The sequence below is a fragment of the Mytilus californianus genome, unplaced genomic scaffold, assembly GCF_021869535.1.
Source record: "Mytilus californianus isolate M0D057914Y unplaced genomic scaffold, xbMytCali1.0.p SCAF_5, whole genome shotgun sequence".
Classification (NCBI taxonomy): domain Eukaryota; kingdom Metazoa; phylum Mollusca; class Bivalvia; order Mytilida; family Mytilidae; genus Mytilus; species Mytilus californianus.
Genome location: NW_026262701.1, coordinates 6,059,982 through 6,079,268, shown reverse-complemented (window position 1 = coordinate 6,079,268; position 19,287 = coordinate 6,059,982).

Below are 19,287 nucleotides of genomic sequence, written 5' to 3'. Positions count from 1 at the left end.
TTTCCATTCTGCATTTAAGCCGGGTGTGCCGACCACTTTCTTTTGAAAGCCGACCACCTTTCTATTTGAGGAGGTGGTCGGCTTTTTTTTTTTCAAATTCCGGATTTTTTTCGGTTCCGCATCGTAAAAATTTGAAGACTAATCGCGCCTCGCTGATTTGTTTTCATTGACAAAAATGGCGGATCGTCAAATTTCAATGTTTTCTATTATTATTCGGGGGAAGAGAAAGGCAGATGACGATGGTGATAAGGAAAACTTTTGGCAAAATAAGTCAACTAAAACGGATAGTTGTATTGAAATTGTTAAAATTGAAACAAAAAGTATCAAAACAACGGAAAAGGCACGCGAGCGATCGCGAAGGTAAACAGGTTGGACACAATTCCCTATTAAATGAGGGATATTCCTTAAATGAGTGACAAGAGGTCGTCTTATTGTTGAAGAAAAGAAAAAAAAAGAAAAACTAAGATTTTTTAACTTAAAAGGGGGAAAACTCGTTATAATATCGAATCAAATCAATAGTTTATTATTCCAATCAGGGTCTCACAGGGGGCATTTACAATTAACAATAATTTATGATAGTATCACTATAAGCAAAAAACATGAGACATTGTACAGTTATGTAATATTTGGAACAACTTTTCTAAAAGAGGGTCCCTTTTTTTAATGATAAAGTAGATATAAGTCCAGGATTATTACAATATTCTTGGACATGTTTTGACCATATAATACCAAATAGATGTATACATGTAGTTCTTTGGAAAAAGTTTCTGTAAATGAAATAAATATGTGCTCATTTGTATCTCTTGAAAAGTATCCTTCATAAAAGGGATAGTCATTACATTGAGAGGTTGTTCCCAAGCTGAGAAATATGAACAGGACTTTAAATGGCTAGTCGTCACAGAAGAAGGATGTTACTGTTCTGTGTACCAAAAATACAGCACTAAAGCAAGGAATAGGACAGAAACTTGGCAGGAGGAGGGAGTCCTGCAAAAGCCATCTGCTATTCAATTCCATTAAATGTGAATACAATACTAACCATTCTTTTTGTGACAACACCCACAGTAAAAAAAACTGGTTGGAAAAGTATAAAAAAAATAATACGACCGGTTGCAAGTGATTTTTTTAAAAGTATTTAAGAACCTCTTTGGAAATTTAGAATCAAAATATGTTTTACAATTGCTGTTGCATAACAAGAAAATTAGATAAAAAAAACCAATATCATTGTCAAAGGAAATCTTAAATTTCAAGTAATAAAACAATTCTTAGATGAATAAATAAAGGTACTTTGCAGTTTTGTCTATTTTACTCTATATGATTCTCATCCTGTTAATTACTAAGTATCCTTCTCAAAATGACAATTTTATGAAATATAAATAATTTCGCTATTTGAAAAATCAATAAATTTGATCTTATTTACAAAAGCATCTAAAACAATTTCCTTCAATTTGGTTTTTATTCTATTAAAAAAATATGTCTTCAATTAGCATGTCATTACGCTGATGCCAAGTGATAGTCTATAAAATATATTGCCTCCTTGTCGTTATATCATTTCCTCCTCGTACATTATTGATACTTAACGACATGTCATCAAATTGGCGGCAACATTAGTCTACCGATGCTCAAATCTCACAAATTCACCAAGAAGACACAAAGAAAGGCAAAAAAAAAGTGGGAAACGCAAATAGAACGAGACCGATCGTGTCCAAAAGCAAAGGAGGAGGTCCGGTAAGGGCAGATTTTGGCCTCACAATTCAGGTTCATCTGATGAAAGATTTTGGACACTTTTTAAACACTTAAGTGTCTTCTTCAGTCGATTCAATTATTTTATGTGAAAGATTTGAACTGATTCAGTCATTAAAGACGGTCAAATTAAGCTTAAATATGAAAAATCTATCAAATATGCCATAATATGTCACTTTTCAGACGGTTTTTGTCAAAAATGAAAGTGGCCGCATCCGTGTTCATTCTCAACCTTTATATATGTTACGTATTATCATCGAATACAACTTATATTTAAATATTAAGAATGAACACAAATGCGGCCACACCCATTTCAGAAGGAAACCGTCTAAAAATTAACCAAAATGCTAAAATTTCCAAGATTTCAGAAATTTAGCATGACTTAATGATGCTAGTACCCGATACATGTGCATTGTATTATCAAAAACATCTCATATTTATGTAACACAAGTATTCTTCTTTCCAATAAATAGCTAAAAAATTACATTTTAACAATTTTGTTAAACTGCTTTATTTTGGGGCCAAAAAGGGGTCTTACTAGGCCTACTCCTTTGAGCAAGTTTTCTAACATGATTTTATGTCGTAATAACTTGAATTATTGTTGCATTGCTGTATAAATGCAGAGATCAATAAGATGCATTGTTATTTAAACGTATGTTCTGTTACAAACCCCTCATTCAAACCAATACATACTTACAACTATCATCTTAGATATTGCCAGTCACAGACTGCAAAGATGAAAAGGAGAAAAGATCCTTTCTAAAACTTTCCTTTGCCAACAAAGGTCTCGATGCCATCAACTTGGGCAATATCCTTCATCATGAATCAGTTCACTCGAAAATACCTCCCTTCTTCAAAGATCAGTCTGTACCTATCATCTCTTATACCAATACTAAACCGACTAAAAATTTTCAATTACAAACACGTGTTGCAGGATCTCAATATTGACGACTTAAAGTCTAAACCTCCTAATTGCACATGTGCTAGCTCCCTATTCATATATAATCCGACTGGCCATCTTATTACAGGAGACCTGCGTATTTTCAATTACACTTCTCTGCGAAATGTTTTATCCAAAGGCTCAAAATATCGTGAGCTTAAATCCATAAATTGGAAACACAACTTTAAAATACTGATGGATTCAGTCGAGGACTTTGCCAGAAAATTGGCTAAAAGCTAAAATGAAGACGTAGATACTCTTTTCGAGTGGGTTAAGGCTGTGTGGTCGTTGAACGGGTCTATGAATACACATGGTACATCGATCTTTAAAGACATAAATGTTGCTAAGCACATGTCCTATATCCATGACAAATATGTTGTTGTCCCCGCAGATAAAGCCCCACAAAAAATAACAAAAATACCGAACTCCAAGGGAAATTCAAAACGGAAAGTCCTTTATAAAATGGCAAAAAACAAAAGCTCAAACACATCAAACGAATAGAAAACAACTGTCATATTCCTGACTTGGTAAATGTGTTTCCTTATGCAGAACATGGTGGATTAAAATCTGGTTTTATAGCTAGCTAAACCTCTTACATTGACAACAATGTGTGAGCAAAACAAACAGACATAATAGGTAAAGAAGTCAAGAATTGGGGTGCAGTAGACAACATTGTAATATTATCTTAATCACTATAAAAACAAAATAACTATTTCAACATAGAAACACAAACATCGTTTTCGTATTTAAATCACATTACATAAACTGCTTGATAAAGGAAATAGATACTGACAATTCGTTTGGAAACTCAGCATATACCCCAACGACACTTAATCATAGATTTGTTCTATGTTCCTTTATAATTTCAACCAAAGATAAAGAACTGAATCTCTCTTCACTGTATTGGAGACTCAAACTACATAAATGTCCTTACAAACAACGTTATATTGCTTGGTCTTCCAAGTGCTCCATGGACCTCTTTCTAATTTATTAACATCAATTGTATCAGCAATCAAAGCCAGATTTAAAGTTATTGTAAACTACCTACTATAGGGGCGGCGTGAATCAGATGCTTAGAAATTCTAAAGATCTGTTAGAGTACGTACAATCTAAGTCTCTGTCCTCTTGCAATAGTATTAAAATATTTGATTTTTCTACCCTATACAAGTATTTCCAATTCCAAACTAAAAAAACAAATTGAAAGAATTGGTTCTACTTTGTTTCATAAAAAGAATGGCCAACGTAGTATCTTGTCTATGGTGGGGATCACTCGTTCTTTATAAAAACAAATCATTCTGATATAAACAAAAACTATTCTGAAACTGACATTATGAAGATGCTTGATTTCTTGATTGACAACATATTTGTAACGTTGGGAGTACGTATTTCTCAACAAACAATCGACTTTTCCATGGAAAACAACTTTGCTCCTCTTCTTGCCAACTTGTCTTTTATTCATATGAGGCCGAATTCATACAGGATCTTTTAAGGAAGAATGAGAAGAAGCTAGCATTATCCTTTAACTTCACAGTCTGCTATATAAATGATGTCCCCTCACTAAATAGATCAAAGTTTGGTGACTATGTTAAACGCATCTATCCCAACGAACTTGTATAAGGGATACATTGTACAACAGATACAGTTAAGTCTGCCTCATATCTTGACTTACATCTACAAATTGACAATAAAGGTCTGTTGAGAACAAACTTTACGACAAAATGGATGATTTCAGCTTCCCAATTGTGAACTTTCCATTTCTCTGTAGCAACATTCTATGCATATGGAGTATATATCTCCCAATTGATACGATATTCCAAAGCTTGCATTTCCTATCATGATTTCCTTGATGAAGGGTTGCTGCTTACACAGAAAGCTATTAAACCAAGAAATCCAAGTGGTGAAGTTGAAAATCATACCTTCGCAAATTTTACAGACGCCATCACAGATGACGACGGGTATGTTCCAATTGTCGTAACCATAATCACATCCTCATTTCCTTGAATGTGACCTACCGAATAAGACTTATCACCGGATTTGTACATTCATAAGCAACACGACGGGAAACACATGTTGAAAGTAAAATCACAAACATACTGAACTCCGAGGAAAATTCAAAAAGGAAAGTCCATAATCAAATGGCAAAAATGGAGGAGGATCTGTTTACTCTTCCGTAGCACCTGAGATCACCCCCAATTTTTGGTGGGGTACGTGTTGCTCAGTATTTAGTTTTCTTTGGTGTGTTTTGTGTTCTGCTTGTCTTTTCGTCGTTTTTCATTGTTTTTTGCCATGGCAGTGTCAGTTTGTTTTCGACTTTTGAGTTTGAATATCCCTTTGGTATCTTTCGCCTCTCTTTTAGTCTATATAAAATTTAATCCTGGTATCTATGATGAGTTTATTTGCATACTGTTGTACCATTTTATGCTTATCCATTTTACTTGTTTGATTATTTTGTTACAAGATAGATATATATATAAATACCTGTAAATTCACGAAGAAAAAATAACTTGGAAAAATAAGATAAATCAAACATGCATAATTATAGTACATCAAAAATATATCAAAAACACACTCAATACATACTAAAGTCAAATTATTTAGTAGACCCAGTAGCTTTCGTGCAAAAAGAAAGACATTTGAAAAGAGGAAATCCTGTTTTCATTTGTAGATATATTGTAAAGAACATGCGTGTTATTGACAATTTAAATGGGTTGAGAAAAAAAAACCAGATATAACACAGAAGGTGGTAAATTAGATTATTCCTAATATAAAAATAAGAAGATATGATATGATTGCCAATGAGACAAATCTCCACAATAGACCAAATTACACAGAAATTAACAACTATAGGTCTCCGTACAGCCTTCAACAATGAGCAAAGCTAAGTCTATATTTCTAGTGCATTTTTTTAAATTAAATATTTGTCATTATTACTCATATATTTGGTCTTTTTTTGGGGTATTTATTTTGTTCTTGTGTATGTATGATAAGATAACTAAGTGTTTTAAAAATTAACTCGAAGAAAAAAAAACAGACGAACAACAGTTTGCAAAACACAACACAAAAACATTTACAATTAAAATTCAATTCTGCATGAACAATTGAGAGGTCTTTCCTTCCATATTTTTTTTTAGATATACTGTTATACACTTGTTGCATTAACATACTGGTATTGTCTCTTGTTAGGGAGAACTAAGTGATATATCTATAACTAACGTTTAAATCACGTAACAATCCCTTAAACCATGGGTCCCCAAGTTGTTTACTTCATTTTACCGGGAATTTTTTGAACCCCTGCAACTGTGGTTTAAGAGTTAAATCTAATTTTTTCTGTCAGAAACCGTTATGCCCCTTACGGAAAGGTTATATTTCTTCGATCCAAACGTAACAAAGTTGCGCCTTAATGACCCAAATATTTATCACTATTCACGATTCCTGTAAGTATAAGAATTCCTGAGATATCCCTTAACAAGTAGTAAGGTGAAAGGTCAATGTCAACCTACAAAAGCATTAAAACACACATAAAACCCTTTAGATAGCGTCAAAAACACATAATTTGCCTTTGTGGACATGACCTTGACCTTTGACCTTGTGACCTTGGCCAAGGTCACTGGTTCAGAATGTCATTGCAAAAGACCCTATGGGTCTAGGACCTTTGGTTTAAGAGTTTTGCCTAAAAATGTCTTTTAATAAACCATCAATGGGGGTTATGTCCCTTACACAATGACAAAATCAATACAGTCATAGTTTGACAAAGTTGCCCCTTGTAAACCCAAACATTTTTCATTATTTAAATTTTTTCTCTCTATAACCATTCGGGAACAATAGGAAAACAAAGAAATGTCAAAATCTAAAATATGACATTGACCTTTGACCTTGACCGATATTTTCTAGTTTTGGTCCAAGGATCTCATATCAAAAGACCCTAGGTCTTTACAACTGACGGTTTATGACATTACTCTGCATACCTAGAAAGTAAAATATTCAAGGGGAGATAACCTCTATAAGAAGTCAATGGATCGCTGCGGTTAATATTATTTAAAGTTGCGACATGTGGCAAGGAACATTTAAAAAAAAAACATTTGTCGCTAACTCTTATAGTTTCTGATGAGTAGCAATAACAATGTTTTTGGTAATTGGGGTGATAACTCTTATAAGGTTAATAGTACACTTTGGTGCCCGTAATACAAGATAGATTTTCATAACTCGATACTTGGTACCAAAGATCATTATGATATGTCGCATACTTTTTTTGACTTTTGACTGTGAAATCGGCGTAGGGAAAATAATAATAATAATAATAATAATAATAATAATAATAATAATAATAATAATAATAATAATAATAATAAACAGACGAAATACAGTAAGGTCTTTCCTTTAAGAAAGGAAAGACCTTAATGAACAAATTAGTCCGTTAATACGTTAGTGAACAGGAAATGTTAAAGAAAGGAAAAGAGATTGTGACACCAGTATTTGTTAATGGCAAGTAAAACTCTAGTGATGAGTCCCATTCATTGATAATTGACTATTTGAAAAACATAACAGTATCAGTTAAACTTTCGGATGACTTCGGTTTTTCCCACTAAGAAAGCTCAGTTCAACTGGTTTGTGTTTTTTTCTAAATCGATTTTGTGTCTGATATTATGTCATTTATTACAAGGATTCAAAAATAAACAGCTAACTTGAAATACGACATTTATAAAAATAGATAAAACGGATATCGGGATTTGAAAATTAGAATGATTCCAAGTATTGTAGAGTGTCTGAAAAAGTTATTTAAAGTACGCTTTCCGCTTTAAAGATGATGTCTTGTCAATGAATAATTCAGTTTGGTGACTATTTTCATTGCATCTACTCCCATTGAATTCGAAATAAAGGACTTTACATTTCTCTGTAGTAACTTTCGTGCATATGGAGTATATATATATATATATATATATATCTCTCAGTTGATACGAAATTACGGGGCTTGTCATGATTTTCTTGATAGAGGGCTGCTAACATTAGGCTATTGAATCAAGAATTACAATGATGAAGTTAAAGTCGCTCTTCGAAAGTTTAACAAACGCCATTAGGAATTTTGTTGACCGTTATGGAATGTCGGTTAATGTTTCGGTACCAACATGATTTATAATATACATCTCCCTCCTTACGGCAATTTACGACTGATAGTCACCGAGGATATGATAAGCTCAGTGCTTACGTACTGACATGATTTATAACATACATTTCTTTTATTCAGAAATTACTTTCAAACTAAGGTAATATACCTTCTTACGTATCCCACTTTTCAAATGTTAAGGTTTTGAGCGTTTCTGATGTTAAATGATGCAAAATTGACCACAAAATTCATAAGGTGTTATTTTCATTTTTTTTAAAACACACACAAAATTTACTTTGTGTCTATAAAATTCATCTTGTTAACAACAATATCGTAGAAATTTCCATTTTCAATTTAGTTGTTATTGATTAACCAAAAATAATGACTTGAATATTTCAAAAAATATTTTTTTAAAGAAATATGTTTTGAGTGTCTTCATGGTGTATATAATTAAATGTATAGTTCAATGTTTCCACAATCGATTTTGCGTCTGATATAAAAACATTGGTACAATTACGTGATCGAGTCTACATTGTAAGGTGTATTACTTTGTTTTAAAAATAACTTAACTTTGAAATTTAACATTGAAAAAATAAAATAAAACGAATTTAGGGTTTTTAAAATTGAATCATTCAAAGTATTAGAGATTTTCCCGAAGTGTTATAACAGGTAGGCAATATTTATGTTACTAATCATTCTACCACAATATGAGATATTTACCTTACCATTAGATCAAATTTCATGAATCAAATTTCACGTAAGTTCTACTTTACTGATATGTTAATTTTTATTCCTTGAATCTCGGCTTGTGTCAACATTCTAAACTTCTCAAAGAATTGGCTCTAATGTCAATTGGTCATTATCACGTTAAAAGGGAATCGCATGGATTTTGGATTGGTATTGTAAAAATATCAGACCATTCTTTTGTCTGAAAGTTTCAATGTTCGACCTTTCATCGTGGAATTTCTTATCAATCATTATTCATATTTATGGGATCTGTTGTGAAGTTAACATTCAACAGGATTTAAGTAGAAGTCATAAAATTTATCAATTAAAAGAAAAAGATCATGTTGTTGATTGTCGTATTTTTTGTTTTTGTTGATGGCTATTGATACACAAATTAGAAATGTGGTGACAAATTCCCATTGACGTGATAACGGTCCACTTGAAAATGTTGTCAGAAAATGCATATTTTGATATAGAACAATGACTAACAGTTGTCATGCACACATTTTTGATGAATATTGTAATATTTGTTCATTAGAATATATCTTTTGATTGGAAAGAGAAAAGACAAAAATCATAATCAAAAGGGAGATGGCGACACTGATTAATATAAGGGGTTTTCATTGTATCTAAGAAGGCAAATTTTAGGCATTTTGCATAAACAAATTAAATACTTTTGCAACCACACCCATTTGAATTGATGTTATTATATTCAATAATACTGCAGCCTAGTAATAATTAACATCAAAAGTTCTAGATTCAGGTTGCTAGAGTTGTTGCTAGGGAAAACTAAAAGTATCTTTTTTTCATATTTTGTAAATGAATTTTTACCTTGTTATTAAAATCTTTAAAAAACCTGACAGATAGTGGATAAAAATTAAGTGAAAACTGTTTTTTGCCCATTCAATGACCTTTGTTTGACCAAAAGGCTAAATGTCACCTATGGTTTTGACCTTTGACATTGACCTTTGATCTTGACCTTGAGTCTTGTTATTTGATTTTGTCGGAAACGGTAACAAAAAGATGCAAACAGTAAATAGGGAAAATTTCAGAACGAATATAATATTATTTGATAAGGTAAAATGTCACATGTCAAGGTCATGTCTAAAATGCTAAGTAACGACTCTTACTTGTTAAAAAAACTACCTAGTAACCATGCTTGATTCAAGACTATATGAACTACAATAATCAATCACAATTAAAAGGCTAGGGACAAATATCGTCACCAAAGTCTTAGATACTTAGTGAGAGGTTTCGCTTGCTATAAAACCAGGTTTAATCCACCATTTTCTACATAAGATAATGCCTGTATCAAATCAGGAATATGACAGTTGTTTTCCATTTGTTTGAAGTGTTTGAGCTTTTGATTTTGCTATTTTATAAAGGACTTCCTGTTTTGAATTTTCCTTGGAGTTCGGTATTTTTGTTATTTTAATTTTTTATTCGACGAAGAAAAATGTATATACATGGAGACGCTTAAAACCAGTTACATGTCCCACATTCTTTGTGAAAAAAAGGTTAAAAAAATTGTTTGTGTACAGAAGATTGTCAGATGATACAGGCTTAATTTTTTTTTAAGAAAAAAAAACTGTGTCTGTCTGTCAAGAACAAGTTGTGCAGGCATCAAAAGTTGATAATATCTGTTTTGTCATGCTTATTTGTATCACTGTAAAAAACTGGAATAAAAAAACAAGTAATTATACAATATAAAGTTGTTAGAGTAATGTTAGTCTTCTGCTTATTCTTAAGCGCAATAAATTGCATTGCCGTAGCACATTTTACATAAAGATGGGAGGCTTCTTATGAAAGGGGATCGATACAGTTGCAGGGGAGATAGTTGTTAACGCAATAATGCAAATTGAGTGCCTTATTATTACCAGTTATTTTTATGATGACATCGTATAACAGAATCTAATGACATAGCTTAAGATTTAAAAATATATAACCATGAAAGTTTACAAAAGAAATAAATAGTGGTCAAATTAAACATAAGGAACATCTTGGAATTTTTCAAAGTTGTCGTTTTCATTTGCACTGTACTACGAATTTTAGACTCCTTCAAACTTTCCCGAACGTGAGAACATGGATTTACCTTAAGGATGTACTTAGGTGAAATTAAAAAAAAATTAGAATTTAAAATTGATACTATAAGTCAGAAGAACATTAGTTAAGGAACAAAATAAGCTAAAATATTGATAGGTTATGGAACTACTAGATAATTGATTTAAAAAAAAATGGCGGGAAAAGGCTGACTCGGACTTTTATCTTATATTTAGCATTGGCATTAAAATGGTCTCAAATCGTAAGAAAATAATCTAGAATCTGCTTAAATTTTAGCAATGACCTTTTCATGAGCTATTGGAGTCTTCTATGAAAAGAAAAGTGGGTGATTCGGGGCAAAATAATTTACCCTGTATTGTAGGAAAAAACCCAAGAAGTCCAATCATCTGAATGAGGTGAGAATTGGACAAACATATTCCAAGGATCAAATTATTCATGTTTCACATACTTTAACTGAACTTATTTCAAAATTCACAACTACACAGGTAAATTTTGCTCATATGAATTTCACATGCATCTCACACCCCAAACGAGCTTATACATGAAACTCAAGTGAAAATTTTCACATGAATCTCACGTAAATTTCATGTAAACTTTACCAAAAATAATAGTATTTTTCATAATTTTAATTAAATTTTAAAATTTAGATGTTATTTGAACTTTCTTTTTAAAATTCACGTGAATTTCGCATGAAAAAAATTCATATAATTTCACGTGAAATTCATGTGAGTTTAACTTGAGATTCACATGAAACTCGCTTGAAAATGATTCACGTGAGTTTCACGTATAAGCTCGTTTGAGGTGAAATTCACGTGGGTTTCACGTATAAGCTTGTTTGAGGTGAAATTCACATGAGTTTCACGTATAAGCTCGTTTGGGGTGAAATTCACGCGAGTGAAATTTTCCTTCTGTTAAGCCACATCATATAAATGTCATTGAAATTTTGGCACAACAAATAACCTTTGTTTGTGTCAGTTTGTTTTCAGAAATACACTTAGACCATATCTTATATGTTTGACGCCACGATGGACAAAAGACGCGTTGTTTACATTTCTTATGACCTTCTTCAATATAAATTGATGCATAGGATTCAAATATTGAAAACATCATTATTCCAATGGGTACTAATTGTGCACCCCTACTGGCCGATTTGTTTTTATACTCATATGAAGCAGAATTCATTCAAAACCTTCTAAAAGACAAAAAGAAAAAGCACCTTGCGAAATTCTTTAATTTTACTTTCAGATATATTGATGATGTTCTATCACTGAATAACCCATAACCCATATATCAGCCATTACTTACATCTCATATATCCCAGTGAACTTGAAATTAAGGATACTACTGATACTAGAAGGACTGCTTCATACCTTGATCTTTTCCTCAATATTGACACATATGTACGACTTCATACTCAAATCTATGACAAACGGGACGATTTCAATTTCCAAATTATCAATTTCCCATTTCTCAACAGTAACATACCCTCTGCCCCATCGTATGGCGTTTACATATCTCAATTGATACGTTATGCTCGTGCATGTTCACACTATACGGACTTCATAAACAGGAGTGTGCTCCTTACGAAGAAACTGTTCCAACATAGTTATGAGGAGGAAAGATTAAAAATGACACTGCGTAAATTTTATAGACACCATCACGAATTAGTTGATTTATACGATGTGGCTGTGTTTAAACTAACTAACGACATTTTTACCACGTCTTAGATTGTGTTTTACCATCTACGTCGTCTGGTCTTCTAAGTACCGAACGTGATCTATTCCCGAATATGACTGTTTTTCTGAGTGTAAATTCGCATTGCTATTAGACATGTCTCGGTATTTGTACATCCAACATTCATGTATTTAGTTATGATGTTTCATTTGTAATTCTGGTTGAATGTTGTTTTATGTCTTATCGTTTGTGGTTTTAATTCTATTTTTATTTTCTATATGTATGTAAAAGTAAAGTTATTAATCACCTAGTTCATTTATATGATTTTTAGAATAAAGCAACACAATTCTATATTAATATTCTTGTAATGGTTAGAAAATGACACCATTACAAATTTAATCCCAATTTTATATTCTAGTTTACGAAATTTACCTGTGACGTCATTTTTTGAGGCGTTGACACATTCATGTGACGCACAGTTCATTATTCTATTGTGCTTTATTTGTGTTCTGTCGTAAATTAATTTTAGGTGTTCGTTGTTATTCTGTGATTTACATGTTGAAATGTACTATTATATTATTTATTCATGTATTTCTCTGTCCTGAGTGTTCTTGCGTTTATTTGTAATGTATGTAATTTTAGTGGTATTTTTAACATTGCCATATAAGTGGGAGGTTTGGCTAGCCATAAAACCAGGTTCAACCCACCATTGTTTCTTAAAATGTCCTGTACCAAGTCAGGAATATGGCAGTTGTTATCACACAGTCCGTTTCTATGTATATTGGCGTTTGTTTTTGTAGCAGTTCAGTGTTTCTGTTGTTCCGTTTTGTTTCCTCTATATTTCATGTGTTTCCCTCAGTTTTGGTTTGTGACCCGGATTTGTTTCAGTTAAATCGATTTATGATTATTGAACAGCGGTATACTACTATTGCCTTTATTTAAGGAATACTCCCCTGTTGATTAAGTTCGTATATTGTACACATATATGAACGTAACTTATTAAAAGAGATATGTAAAACTGTATTCGACGTAAAGTGCTATATATTTAACTTAACTTATATATATATATAAATATATATACATATGATACATATAAATATAATATATATCAACCCTCCCCCTAACCTGGGACAGTTGAATAACAGCACAACATAAGAGCAAACTATAAAATTCAGCTGAAAAAGGCTTAACTCATCAGATCGATACAAAGCAGAAAAATATCAAACAATAAACACAGACCGGACGTGGCAGGGTATTTATCCATCCCTCATCCCTTACAACAAAAAGGATACTAAGTACAGATCTGAGGGTACTCGCAGTTACTGACAGCTAGTTCAAAGCCAATAACAACTAATTAAAGACAAATCATGTATCTTAAACTAAAATATCAATCAGTACACATCCAACATCCAATGAATTTAGTGTAAATACGTCATTAACAGTCAGAGAAAAACGTGACCTTGTGCAATGCCCAAATAAAGGTATCGACAGATTGAAGTACCGTTAAAGTGCATGTGTGTATAACAAAACTATTTAGTATGATTTTAATTTACTGATAACAAAATCAATATTTATACCAATAAAAATAATATTCAAAGATCTAATTACAATGTTGAATTGGTAAAGTTTATTTAAAGGATTGATAAGTTTATATCGTATATAAATTTCCGGTCTCGGTAAACAAGATCACTGTAAAGTTTAGGATGTGCAATTCCGTCTGAAATAAGTTTTTTACAGGTACAGCCAAACTTACTCTTTATGGAAGAATGTAGTAAAGGTGTTAAGTAATTTGTGGTAACGAAATCCTTGACTTAATAATTTACCAGTAATACATAGGTTAAGCTCATTGAAATCCAAAACGTCACTACAGACAGGGACATAACGAACAAGCTGGGATATATAAACACCATAAGATGGTGCCAGAGGAACATCACCGTCCAAAAGAAGGAAAATTTACAATAGGGAAAGAAAAATCATCCTTTTTGTCGTAAATGTTAGTGTAGTTTCTGGTGTTAAACTGAAATGTCTAAATCTAGGAAAGGACACTTATTGCTGTTAATATTTGATTTATCTAAAGTAAGTTGCTGTGGGTAAATTTCAGCAGTATATTAAGAGAATTCTTGATTATTTAACGAAAAAATGTCATCAAGATAACGGTAAGTATTGTTGAATTTATCAATTAAATGGAATTTAGTCGGGTCTTCACTGATATGGCCATAAACTGTGATTCAAAACAGTACAGGAACAAGTCTGTTATTAAAGGGGCACAATTGGTGCCCATAGGAATACCTACAATCTGAACATAAATGTTGTGAAGGAGAAAATTTATGGCTGTAATCATCTCATCACATCTCAAGTAAGTATATCTAGCATATTTACCTTTCTCGTTTGCGAAAAAGGCTTTATTATGAGTTGCTGCAAATAAATTTGCAATTAGATTTATCGAACGACCATTTAATTAAATAGGAAAACTTTTGTTTGATAAGATTGTTTGAAAGTGTAGTGTAAAGAGTGGAAAAGTCAAAACTGTCAACCGAATTAAAAGAATCACCAAAAGCATGTAATTTATCTAAAATGTCCCCAAAAAAATTTACACACCAAAACTGGTTAATTCAACTATTTTCATATGTTTTATAACAAAAATTAATGAGCAGTTCTTTGATAGAAATTGATGAACTCGTTAAAAGCACTTTTAAAAATTCTAGTAGTAGAACACTTTCTAGAAAAAAGTAAAATAACAAAAATACCAAACTAAAAAGAAAATTCAAATTTCTTGGTAGAGGGGTCTAAATACAGCACAAACAGCATTTTCCAAAAGACCAAAATAGTGAATTAGTATATTTTAACAAAACGCATTTGACTAACAGGTCGAACAACGGCCTGTACCAAGTTAGGAGCCTGTAATTCAGTGGTTGTCGTTTGCTGCTGTGTGCCATATTTTTTTTTCGTTCATTATTTTGTACATACATTAGGCCGTTATTTTTCTCGTTTGAATTGTTTCACATTTGTCATTTCGGGGCCTTTTATAGCTGACTATGCGGTATGGGCTATACGTTGACCTATAGTTGTTAATTTCTGTGTCATTTGGTCTCTTGTGGAGAGTTGTCTCATTGGCAATCCTACCACATCCTTTTTATATTAAGAGTCAAGTGAGTTAAAAGAAAATATTGTTGATTCATGAGAGAAGTAAAGATATATGATATATTTTGCCACCAGATTCCTGAAAATTGAAGGTTGCTAGGTATTTTTCCACTATATAAAAATGACTATTATAGACTTTTGGGACGATATACACTCCTGACACCCTTGTTTTAAACATATATATATATATATAAGTGCCTAACTGCTGCAGTTACTATTTTAAATTATATAAGTGCCTAAGAATGTAACTTTAACACACTAATGAGTGTTATAAAATTAGTTGTTATATTTTATATTATTCACGCAATATTTCAAAATTATAACAACTAATTTTATAACACTCATTAGTGTGTTAAAGTTACATTCTTTAACACACTAAAGTTACATTCTTTAACACGCTAAACAAATTTGTTTAGCGAAATATTGCGTGAATAATATAAAATATAACAACTAATTGTATTACACTCATTAGTGTGTTAAAGTTACATTTTTAGGCACTTATATAATTTAAAATAGTAACTGCATCAGTTTAGAATCATGTGCAAAACAGTGTAGGCGAGACCATTGATTGGCGCGCTAAAATATCCCATTGACTGGGTCAGATTAGGTGAACGTTCGTCTGTAACGCCCACAACTCACGACGTATTTATTATAAACATTTAAACTGTGGGGTTGCCAAAGGGAACAGTATATATACGAACTACAGTGCACAGTATATTATATACATATTTTATTTGCGATCATAAAATGTACGAAGTCGTCCATTACTATGTAAATTGGGTCGATTAAAAAAAAGCTGAAAATGTTTCTGTTGCCAAGGGTTTTTCACAAGTATAGTAGTTAGCAGAAAAGTTCACCAAACTATACATTTTACCTATTCAAAAACGTAAATGCAAATTCCACAAGGCTTGATCCAAATAGCCTTTTTATTGTCTAATAACTTGCAAGTACGAAAAAGACAGGACAGAAGTATATTTTGTCTATATGTTTTGTGTACGCACACTTTTTAAAGTTGATCATGCATTCGTTCTAAAATAAAATTTTGACCAGATAAAAGTTAAAAGATGACATATAATTGGACATGCAACCGCAATTGTTAAATCGCTTTGACGTCCGAAAAAAAAGATAATAATCAACACATGCATTGTAACTTTTAAAGCCAGTTAAATCCTTTTTTTTTTTGTTGAAAGAACGTGCGATGTCATAAAAATTGATTATCAAAACATAACAAAAACACAAGTAAAGAACGTTTACACTGAAATGCAGTCAAGTTTAGCGATTGATAATTCATTGATAACATTCTGGCGTATCACAAACAAACAACTTGTAACGTCTCACTTCATTGGCCGAAAGATTTAAATACAACAACAATTGTTGTGTGCACGTGAATTGACACAGGTGACCGACAATGGAATGTACTACGTTACTACGAACGTAAAAAACAATGATTTTTGGTCGAAATAATTAAATAAGTATTTTGTGAATTTCAAATAAAGAGGTCGAAATATTATACTAATAATTTGTGTTAAGTAATATTCTTTATGCATGCAGCACTTGTACCGCACTATGAAAAATATAAGGATAAAATAAAATACATGTGCCGCTTTCATACGGATGAATGTATGAACCACTTTAATTTCTTTCATATTGACGCTAGGTTATTATCCTGACAATGTCGTAGTTACTTATAATAAGGATCTCATAATACTGATCCATTTCAAATTTATGATGGGTTGCACATTCCTCTTTTATTGTTTTCATGCTATAAAACGAAAATAAAAAAGCTAAGCGTTTGGTCTTCAGAAATGACGTGTCATAAACGAGCAAATTGTCCCCGAAAGATCGTACCATGTGTGCACGTGAATATAGATGTACTATGCAATGTACTATCATGGTCACCACGAAATTCAAATGAATTCAGTGAAGGCATGTTGGTGTAAAAAGGTTTGAAATGTTTCATCGGCGAAGATTTTATTTTTGCATGTGTGGAACTAAAAAATAAATAAATACTTGTGAGAAATGTCGTAGTTTATAAGGAACTATATAAATGTACTGTTTTCGATTTTGATTGGTTGAAAATTTATCCTTTAATTTCATACCGTAAGAATAGAGCTTTGCATAACATTGTTGAACAATCCGCCAAAGTAACGTGTGGCATGCGTGCGTATTAAAATGAAATACAAAATCATACATGTATGATAAACTTATAAACGAAATATTAAGAAATTAAGGATGACTACTGTAAAAGTATGTACAAAAATGGAGTCACCTTTTATCAATACATTTAGTGAATAACCACACTGTTTAAAACTGATTGTTTTCTATGCAACTATTTAAATATTTACAATATATAATTTTCAACCGAGGATAGCAAAACAGTTAATTATAAATTAAGAAAGTATATCGCTGGAGTTTATAAAGTACATTTCCTTCCACTGTGCCATGGTTTGCCATCTCCATTTTTTCTCTAAACAAAGCATGGCTGGTTACATGTTCTGAATTTACTTAGAATTTCGGGATTTTTTTTTCAAAATCAAGTAAACTAAATCAGAAAAAAAATCACACTATCCTAAAACTTATGAAAGAATATGAATAATGAACATGACAGTTTATAACACAAACCCATTTACTATAAAAATCGAGCAATATCTTTAGTATGTAATTTGGTTATTTTTGTAGTTAAGTACGGTTTCATTTCAAGTACAACGTTAATTCATCAAGTCCATTGAATAAAAGATAAGGCAGGGTGAGCAACTTGACAAAAAAAAGGCAGGATGACGATTTATGTAAAAAATCAGGATAAACGAATAAATATAGTCAGGACCTAACAGACTGAAAAATAGAAAGACAGGACAGAGATAACAACTAAAAAAAATGCAGGACAAAATGTTTCATCCAAGTCCTTCACCCCCAATCAAAATAAAATGGTAGCTCCCTTAATCCAGGACCAATTGAGAGGAGACAGTTGAATTAAATATTTCGACGTGACTGTTAAGATTAAAGTTTAAAATTTTACATGCACATGTATAAAAGCTAGAATTGCCATGCGATAATCAAGAACACAATCATGTTCGGGAATACGACGATGGAAGTTTTTAACGACCTTGACCGGCTACGTGAATACTGATCAGTCCATTCAGCTTTATAGTACGCGTGTTCTATTTTCGCAGGTGTGAGGTCGAAGGTTTGAATTGACCAATGAAAACGATCGTTCCTTAACGAGTTAATCTAATAAAGTTTGTTTGACTGATTATGTTGCACGACCTTTCGCTAAGCTTGACCGCAGTTCAGTGTAAGTATTCAATATAAATCAAAACACAAAGGTAATTCCTGATTAGTTTTTCGAATTATTTTATTTAGGCGTTGAGACCCTTTGGTGACCTCACAGTTTAAATGTCTATAATAAATACGTCGTGAGTTTTGGGCGTTACAGACAAACGTTCACCTAATTTGACCCAGTCAATGGGATATTTATGCGCGCCAATCAATGGTCTCGGCTACACTGTTATGCACATGATTCTATTTACAAACTGATCCACGCCTAGATAGATTGAATTTTGATTGTTGCTATTTTTAGACACTATATATATATTTTGATAAGTCTTATTCGGTAGGTCACATTCGGTGAAAAAGAGACGGGATTGTAGTTACGACAATTGGAACATATCCGTTGTCATCTGCGAAACGGATATTCCATAACGGTCAACCAATTTGTGATGGCGTCCGTAAAATTTAACAAGTGATGATTTCAACTTCACCACTTGGAACTCTTGGTTTCATAGCTTCCTTGTAAGCAGCAACCCTCTAACAAGGAAATCATGATAGGAAATACAAGCCCTCGAATATCGTAACAACTGGTAGATTTAAAATCTGTATGCAGGCGCTGCTGGAATGTTGCTACATA